The sequence below is a fragment of the Durio zibethinus genome, chromosome 14 (assembly GCF_047325235.1).
Source record: "Durio zibethinus cultivar Kanyao isolate XHJ-2024 chromosome 14, ASM4732523v1, whole genome shotgun sequence".
Classification (NCBI taxonomy): Eukaryota; Viridiplantae; Streptophyta; class Magnoliopsida; order Malvales; family Malvaceae; genus Durio; species Durio zibethinus.
This window is the reverse complement of record NC_143175.1, coordinates 8,334,160-8,344,972: the sequence shown is the minus strand read 5'-3', so window position 1 is coordinate 8,344,972 and position 10,813 is coordinate 8,334,160.

Sequence of the window (10,813 nt, the reverse complement as noted above, 5' to 3'; positions counted from 1 at the left end):
GTCTGTCTCCGGTCCCAATAACTTTAACTTTTTTTTTTCTTGAGTGATAATTCCGTTAAGGAAAAAACTAAAAATGGGTGACCACTGACCAATTAGTTAAAAACAAGTGGTCCCCATTTGCTTCTTTGGCTCAGTGCATAGCACATAGCACTCTTTTCCTTCGGACGTGCATATTCGGACATTAGTACGCTCACTCTGACTAAATCATTATTTTTCTTTCTTGAACTTTTTAGTATTAAATTTATCTTTATGAATAAAAAAAATAAATTAAAATATATTCCCAATGCTATATCCCTTTATTTAAAAAAAAAAAAAAACTAAAATTCTAGTGAGTTTGACATTGCTTTTGTTTTGGATAAATAGTTTGACATTACCTTTTAATGTCAAACAAAAAGCAATTTTTAACATAGAAAAATGTAATATCAAATAAACATTTAAAATTTTATTGATTGATATTTTTATTATTTATTATTTATCTTTTGTTTTCATTTTTTTTATTGCTTAAAAAAAATTTAAAATAAATATCATGCAGAAGCAAAATTATTTATTTGAGTGTAAAATTTCTTTTTATCTTTTTAATATATCAATCAATTGCAATTTTACTTTTAATTTTTTTTATTGTAATCATATAATTATTCAACTATAATAAAAAAATTATATAAAAATTTATCACTTATAAATATGGATTTCATTAAAAGTTTTGATAAATTCACACAATTTTTAATTTTAATTGTTTGATTACAATGTAATAATTATTTGCAATATACTCCTTTTAGGAGGCATTTGATTGGTGAGAAATAGAATTTTAGTAATTCTTTTTTTCATTAATCCTCTATTAATTGCAGTTTTGGATCACGTAACCATTTTTAGTCACTTAAAATTACAAAAGAAAAGTGATTTTTGTTAACTATTTTGTAATGTTATTTTTATATAACAAAATAAAACTAATTTTACATGTTAAATAAAATAAATAACTATATTTAAATTTGATTTAACATAAATGATAAAGATTTTCTTATTTAACTATAACTTTTCGAATTTTTAAATATTATTTATATTTTAAATAAATAAATAAACAATTTACATCAACCAATCATAAGCTTATTGATTTTCAAATGCAAAATGAATTTGTTTTCTTAGTTTTCTCAATTCGTTTAACATAATTTTGTAGGGTCTATTAATTTAATAAATTTTATTTAACTACAATAAAAAAATATTATCCATTATTATACTCGTCTTTTCCTTTTTTTTGTTATTTAAAACTATTTGTTATAGATCATTTTTTGAAGTTACTGATAGCATTAATTATTATAGCTTTTATGTTATTTATTATCTGTATTTATAATATTTCGTAATATGTCTAAATTAAAAGTAGAATTATTCGTTAAAAGTACAACAACCATAGTTTTACAATAACTTTTTCACGATTTCAATTCTTTTAGGTTAAAATTTTTATATAATATATAGTTTTTTAGAGGCAAACAATACTGAAATCTCCTAACCTGATGTATATATATGACAATAATAATGTTTATGAAAAACCATAATTTTTTATATAGATTGCTCTTTATGAAAAATAGTAATTTTTTAAATCTTTTTTTTTATATATAAATTATGTTTTTACAAAAAATCTTAATCCTTTTTGTATAAATTTGTATATAGACTACATTTTATGAAAAACTGTAATTTTTTGTATATATAGACTATGCTTTTATGAAAAAACCATAGTCTTTTTGTACATAAACTATTCTTTAACCTAAAATCATTATTTTTTTTTTGTATATATATTATATTCGACAATTCGAACATAATTGATCGACCTGTGAATACAATCAAATGTGACACTAGAATTATCTTCCTTTCTTCTAAAATCTCTCAACTTTAATTCAACTACTATCTAGATATGTCCCATTAGATTGAATCATCCATAACTATTGTCAACAATCCAAGATAGCTAATATTGAACTAACTTTAATAAACAGTCAAAAATCCTTGAGGGTACTAAATATAAGATCTTCAAAGGTTTTACACAGCAAGAAACAAAGATCTATTCTTTTGTTACCCTTGTTAGTCAAACAATGCACATGTGGTATAAAACACATGCTATGATATTACTCTCTTTTTCCTAAAGAACGTATGTCTTGTTGGGAAAAACAACAATACCTACGCGCAGCAACCACACACAAAATAACAAGCTCAAATCAAGAATAAGAACACACAAATATATTTGGTTCGGCCCAACTCAAAATGGCCTACTCCAACTTAATCCACTATCAAATAAATCTTTACAATTGTGAGACTTTTAGAATGAGAAAAGTCTCCTAAAACTCCTTACTCAAAACTTAACCCAAAACCCAATTACACCCTTTAATAGCCTACTCACTTAGCTATTCTCTTGGTGTCTAACTCTCTGAGGTTACTAAACTAAAACCAAAACATTTTATTTATAGGGGTGAAACCCTTTATACCTTTACTAAACTCCCGATGTGGGATACAAGATAAATTCAAACTTACTTAACTTTCGATGTGGGATTCTGAGATTCAAGGCAAATCCCAACAAATCCTCCCTTGACTTGAATCTCCAAACACTTCAACAGTATCTGCAAAGCTAACATGCTTACCTTTCTTCTTTTCTTTCATCACAGGCATTCCAGCAACTGAGCCTCCATCAAACATGTACAAGTGATTGACCATATTCCCTTGTAGAATCACACTATCATTCTTATACACTTTCAACCAATCATTACTACCATAAAATGTGTATCCCCGAGAAGATAACTCACCTAAAGCAATCAAATTGTAGTGACAATTTGGTACATACCTTACATGACGAAGTGTCCTAATAACACCATTGTGAGATCTAAGGCGAACACTCCCAATGCCTTGAATCCGCACCTTTTCTTTGTTAGCAACCACAATATCCCCATACTTTTCATTCTCATTCAACTCCACAAAGCAGCTTCTATCATTGCAAACATGAACTGTAGCAGCTGAATCTAAAACCCAACTTTTATCACTTTTCAAAGTCTGGGTCTCATCTACACAAGTTGTCAAAACAACATCATCATCATCAGACACGACAGCAGCAGTATCACTCTTTTCTTCATCTGATTTCTTCTCATCATTCGCCCTTTTGAAATCAGCCATATCCCTTCTCAGCTTCCTGCAGCGCACTTGGATATGTCCCTTCTCACCACAATAATAACATTCTACATCACTGTAATCTCTGTCTCTTGACTTGGATCTCCATCTCGATCCATCAATCCTCTTTTGAGTCCTCCCTCGATCAAAACCCTCTACAGCTAGTGTACTCCCCTCAGGTGATGAGTTCTGAGCTCCCATAAACCTTTCATTCTCACGCAACAGGGCAGTCACATCATCCAACTTCAAAGTAGACCTACCTACCAATACAGTCTGAACTAAAGGCCTATAAGACTTGGGCAAAGATGACAGCAAAATTAAAGCCTTCTCTTCATCTTTTAACTCATCAACAGAAATCGCTAGCAATTGAGAAACCAATCTATTAAACTCATTCAGGTGATTATGAAGACTCATACCTTCTTCCATCTTCAGAGAATACAGATCCATCTTCAAACATAATCTATTAGTCAACGACTTCGAAGCATAAATACCTTCAAGTTTATCCCACAAACTCTTCGGAGTACTCTCAGTCAACATACTGTACTTTACTTCTGGAGCTAACGCCAATCTAATAGTACTAACAGCCTTCTTCTGAATCCTATTCCAATTAGCATCAGACATTCCTTCAGGCTTACTACTCTCCAATGCCTGATCCAATCCTTGTTGTACTAACAGATCTTGAATCGTACTTTGCCATAACATAAAATTACTCTTTTCATCAAATAACGGAATCTCAAACTTAGGCATAGACATACCAGACATACCTTCTTCAGACATCTTCAAACACTGCTTCACGATCTCTTGGACCCACGAACCTAGAACCTCGAACCTCGAACCTCGCTCTGATACCACTTGTTGGGAAAAACAACAATACCTACGCGCAGCAACCACACACAAAATAACAAGCTCAAATCAAGAATAAGAACACACAAATATATTTGGTTCGGCCCAACTCAAAATGGCCTACTCCAACTTAATCCACTATCAAATAAATCTTTACAATTGTGAGACTTTTAGAATGAGAAAAGTCTCCTAAAACTCCTTACTCAAAACTTAACCCAAAACCCAATTACACCCTTTAATAGCCTACTCACTTAGCTATTCTCTTGGTGTCTAACTCTCTGAGGTTACTAAACTAAAACCAAAACATTTTATTTATAGGGGTGAAACCCTTTATACCTTTACTAAACTCCCGATGTGGGATACAAGACAAATTCAAACTTACTTAACTTTCGATGTGGGATTCTGAGATTCAAGGCAAATCCCAACATGTCTTTCATCATTTATATATCAAAACCATACAAGTGACAGTTCAAATACTTTCAATATCTAACTTGAGTCTACAACTCTACTTGATTTCATTTAATCAACAAGACTTCTACTTGGCATACTAAGACAGGCAAAGTGAATTATAGGTTTATTCACTTTCGATCACAAATCTCAATATTGAGTAACCTCATCTTGATTCCTTATCAAGGTGATTTTATTTTAAGCTTAAGCTCTAAATCCATAGCTTAAAACTAATATCATTTCTATGGTGCTAAACTATTGAGGCAATTACTTATGTGAGAAAGTCAATCATTTATCAAACATACTTTTTGTCTCATATCATCTATGGACATTTATATATACATGTGTGTATGCATCTCAAAATAAAGTACTAAACTTTAATAGTATTAATTGTATTCAATATAGGTCAACTCAAAAGGAAAAATATCATATATTATTCATATAAAACTGTTCAATCAGTATATATGCTTTAACATTTACATAATCCTAAAGATCTCATGTGGTATTTAAAGACATCTCTAGGTATGGGCTTAGGAAATGAATATATAATAATCTTATGCATCAAAATTTACTGCATGTTAATTTTTTTTTGGTGCAACCATATCTCTCATGTAGTTATACTTGATATCTATATGTTTAGTCTTAAAATGATATTTGAGATCTTTTGTGAATGCAATTGTAGCTTGACTATCATAATTCACTAACACTAAGTTAGACTCATTCTTTTCAAAACTTAAATGATTCAAAGATCTCTTAAGCTAAACAGCCTCTTATACTGTCGTTGAAAATGTTATAAATTCAGCTTTCATTGTGGACAGTACTATACAAGTTTATTTTTTTCTACAACACGAAATAGTCATACTATTCAATAAAAAAATATAGCCAAAGGTAGATTTTCTTTTATCTAAATCTCTTTCCTAATTAGTGTCTATATAGCTGACCAAATGCATATCACTTTCTTGATAGCATAATGAATAATCCACAGTGTCATTTAAATATCTCAATATCCTTTTAATTATTTCCAATGAGGTTATTCTGAATTGGATTGATATCTGCTTACCATGCCCAATACATAGTAGATCTCCGACCTTTTGCACATCATAGCATACATAAGGCTTCCAACAATACTAGAGTAAGAAACTCTTACTATTTATTCCTTTTTTTGTGGAGTCTTAAGACATATTCTCTAGCTAAGGCATTCACCTTTTGCCATATAAGTATCTATTGGCTTGTAGTCTTGTATATTGAATCATTCTAAAACTTTTTTAATGTATTGCTCTTGTAAAAGAGCTAACAACTTTTTGGAATGATCTCTCATAATTTTTATACCAAGTATGTAAACTGTTTTGCCCATATCCTTCATTTCAAAAATTTAAGGACAATCAAGTTTTCACCTTAGTAATATACTTCTTATCATTGCTAGGTAATAGTATGTCATTTACATAAAATGACAAGATCACAAATTTATCTTTATCTTTTTTGACATATACACATTGGTCCTCATTAATCATGACCATTGTCTGAAAGATTGTTTAAAGCCATAAATCGATTTTAACAACTGGCACACTTTGTGCTCTTGGCTCTTGTCAAGAAAACCTATAAATTGTTTCATATATATTTTCTCTTCTAGTTTTTTGTTTAGAAAGGCATTTTTCACATTCATTTGGTGTAACCTCAAATCTAAGCTGACTATAATAGCTAGAATTAAACGTATTGAGGTAAATTTCATAATAAGAGAAAAAGTTTCTTTATAATCAATTCCTTCTTATTGAGTATATCCCTTTGTTACCAGATGGGCTTTATATTTTTCAATTATCTCATCTAACTTACGCTTAATCTTGAGAACCCATTTGTTCCTAATCACTTTGCGTCCTTTAGGATGATCAACCAATTCCCAAACACAGTTTAATCTCATAGACTCTATCTCCTCTTTCATTACTTTCATTTATTTTTCTTTTACAAAAGATGAGAGAACTTTTTTAACATTTCTTTGCTCTTTTTCATTTTGTGAGGTAATCAAGAACGTTTCCTTTTTTATGCTAAAACAACATCAGAAAATATTTTCGTGATTACTTTGCCTAACTTGTGATTATTGAAAAACTAATTGACTAAATTCATCATCCTTAGTCAAGCTCCCATTTGGATAAGATACTATTGGTTCTTAATTAGGAACATACATTAATTGATTTGAAATAAATAATTCATTTACTTTTTAAATATCGTAAGGAAACATTTCTTGATCTATCTCACCTCTCTTTAAAAATTCACTTTTTAGAAAAATGGTATCCCAAGATTCAAATTTAGTTATACTCTTACTTGACTGTTCACTTATGAACACGTATTCTTTTGAATGCTTGAAATATCTTATAAATATACTTTTTTTGTTTCGAGGACCTAGCTTGCTATGTGGATGAGCAGCTTATCTAAAAATGCAGCATAACCCTAAGGTATCGAATTATTGAGATTAGGTTTTCTCCTAATCTATAATTCATAAACGATGGATGTAACCAATTTGAAAGATACTTTATTAAGTATATAGGCAATAGTTAACAATGTATCACCCTAAAAGTGATTGACAAATTTACTTAAGCCATCATAGACTTCACTATTTCCAAAAAAGCCTTATTTTTTCTTTTTATAACACAATTTTATTGAAGAGTCCTAGGAATGGTCAACTACTTATCAATACCATTTTCATCACATAATTGTCTAAAATGATCACACAAATACTCACATAATTGTCTAATTGATCTTTACCAAGATTGCATACTTTTTAAAGCATTATAATGCTTCAAACTTGTGAAAAATCAAATTGATAAACCTGAAGCATGTAAAATCATTGATGAATGTGATGAAATACTAACCTCTTTTTTTGTGACCTAACATTTATCAAGTCACAAATATCATAATATATTAACTACAATGAAACTTCAACTCTAGTTCTTTTACCAAATGGTTTTCTTATCATTTTCCCTACTAAACAACTTTCACATAATAGTAAATAACTTTCTCAATAAAGCCTAGTAATCCCTCTTTTACTAATCTATCTATTCTTTATTGACTTATATGACCAAATTTAGCATGCCATATATTTACATCAATATTCACGTTAGAATCAATCATGAGGAAACAACTTCGATTATTGTACAGAATAATATCTAATATAATAAAATCATTTGATAAATATTCATATCTATAATAAGTTATATCCAAATATAAACTTAAATTAGTAATGTTGAAATTCAAAATAAATCTTAAACTAAAAAGAATAGTGACAGAAACCAAATTTTTTTGTATATCAAGTGAAAAAAGTACATCATGCACGATAAAAGTTTTTTCACCGTGCATGCATAGCTTTCAGGTGCCAATTCCATTTACTTCAATCCATGAATTGTTTCTTATATAGATCCATTTTATTTCAAATGAAATTTGATAAAAAATTCATGAATGCATTCCTATCTCATGCTACATGGTTTGTGGCCCCTGAATCTACAATCCACAGAGAATGTGATTTAGTCATCATAACAATATTACAAACAAACATAGTACTTTTAGTATTACATAAAAATGCTTTAAAGGTTCTACTTTCTTTTGCCATAGTTAAAACACTTGACTCTCAATTTATTTTTTTTAAAATGAGCCTTAAAACCTTATCCCTTGCTGGTTTGGCGACTCTTTGGCATTTTAGGAGCTTTCTCCTTATTCCTACCATATGGCTTGCGCTTGAAGCTCAAAATTTTTTTAAAACTAGATTATGTCATATAAGCATCAACATTAAGCTTAGATGTTTTCATACTATTTTTTTCCAATTGAAAATGATGAAAAAACTTTATCGAGAGTCTTTATACTCTCATTGTGAGTAAAGTACACTTTTTTGTGCTCTTAGCTGTATGATAAAGAACGAATAATAGCTTGAACCTATTATTTATTTGTCAAAGTATGGTTAGCTTCCTTCAGATTACTTATCATATTTGACATCTCTCTCATATGCTGTCTTATGTTATGATTAGATCGCTTCTTGTATATGTTAAACTTGATAGTAAGCTGACTTGGTTTGGTAATCGAAGTTAAACCAAACTTTACTTTCAAGGCACTGCACATCTCTTTGGCTATTCCATGATATCAGAACTCGCACATAATATCATTATCCATACTACTAAGCAACATAATACATGTAGTGAAATTTTTATTTTTTCAAGCCTCCTAAGCCTCTCAATCCCTCTTGTGCTAGGACGTATTCCCTTTCTTAGGCTCATCAAAAACATTATTCAAAACATAAAAAATCTCTTGTTCTTTAAGTATATACTAGATTTTTATATTCTAAATCTCATAATTGTCTTCATTCAGCTTGTTACCCTTGTTTAACTCAGCTATAATGTTCTTAGAAATAGAAGCCACTTTAAAGTATAATTCTATATTCGAAAGATATATGTACTAATTAATACCTAGCATTGCACACTTCTAATTTTGCCACATTGTCACAAAAAAAAATAATGACAATCATTCACATAAAAATGAAACCAAAATGTCACTATTTTCATACTAAAATTTCATTTTTTAAATGTGTTTGATTATCATTAATTTATTTCATTGTACAAAATCAATCATTCTAAGATAGAACAAATCATTTATCTTAAAACTCCCACTAACCGTAAGGTTACCACCATATAATCAATAACATATATTTATTAATTTCAAATAAGCAAGTCTTACAAAAACATAATTCAAATCCATAAATATGTTTAAAAAAATATAAATACCAAGCGTTAATTAAATATGTTTCAAATCATTTTGAATGATTTGTCTAAGAACATGTATTAACTTTAAAAACTCTTCTAATAGTTATACATTGACATTGCTTACCACAGAGGTGCAAGAATTTTGTGTTTCTCATTAGGGAGACTTAATTAAACTGAGAGGGTCATACTTTTCTTTGCTCTTATTCTTATGTATTCTTTAACAAAATTTTTAATTAATATTTCATACTTATGATTACTCTTTAAAGACATCCAAATATCTTGAAGAAGATTATATTATCTAGGAGTCAAAAGTGTACCCGTCAGCATTTCATATTTGATTTGGTCATTCCTACTGTGCATGTAGCCATGCTAGATCAATTACTGGATCATGACATTAACCTTGATGATATACTTTTCAATATCATCATTTGGATCCATTTCATATTGCATAAATTCTACTGTCAACCTTATGACTCTCAAAAATTATACTGTGTCTTTATAATGATGGGAGTCCTCACAAAAGCAATCATGATTCTTTGAGTAAAAAATCATGAATTCATGAGTCAACACAAGTAAAAAAAATGATTAAGACTTATCTTAATCATTCTTAAGTGATCTAACATCCTAAAGTCAATCAAGGATTTTTTTTTTGTTTAGGGCATTCGGACACCCTATCTAGAAATGAAAAAAAATTGATCAAAAATGGCAAAACATCAATAGCATTTTCCTTTTTTTTATTCCAAAAATTATCACAACATTAATTGTGCTAAGAAAACATAAAAAAAAAAAAAATTATCTCTTATGGATATTCATAATTATGCAAGAACATATCATGTTTTGGTTATTAGTAACATACAAATGAACTAGCAAAACAAGCCAACATGGCTCTAACACCAGTGTTAGATAAATTCACACTCAATATATATATATATATATATATATATATACACGAACATAATCATACATACTTGTTAAGTGAAAATAGAAGCGAAAACTCAACTTAAATTACTAGTCATTGAACAATATCACAATAAGGAAATTATTCATATCCACATTATAAGTCCTTAACACCAAATGTAAGAATTTCTTTACTAAAAGTTATTAAAATGCCTCATTGACTCTCTCTCTTTTTCTTTCTTTTTCTTCTATTGAGAGACTTTTTCTCTCTATTCTATTTTTTAATGGCTGACTAGCATTTTTTTATTAAGAAAATGAGATGAATGGCAAAAAACAATTAACTACCCAAGGTAGTTTTCATTTTACACTATAAGTGTTTAACGGTAGTTTTATTTTTCGTGGGTTTATAACCCATAATGGGTGGTTGTGCCCCTTTGTATAATGAGTAGTTACTAACAAATGATTTTTACTTTCTAACTTTAAAAAAATTGAAAATCAATAACATAAAAATGTACAAAATTTTAATAAAAAATATTAATGCTATGTTTGGAAAGATAAATTTAAGAGAATGGATTTGAATTTGATTTGTTACATAAATTACAAGAATAAAATGCACACACTATGTACAAATTAATTAAGATTCAATATTTGAAAAGGTTGTATAAAAAAATTAATTTTAAATTAGTTAAAATTCAAATACCTATAAATATTTCAAATTCATCACTAAATAAGGATCCAACAAACTC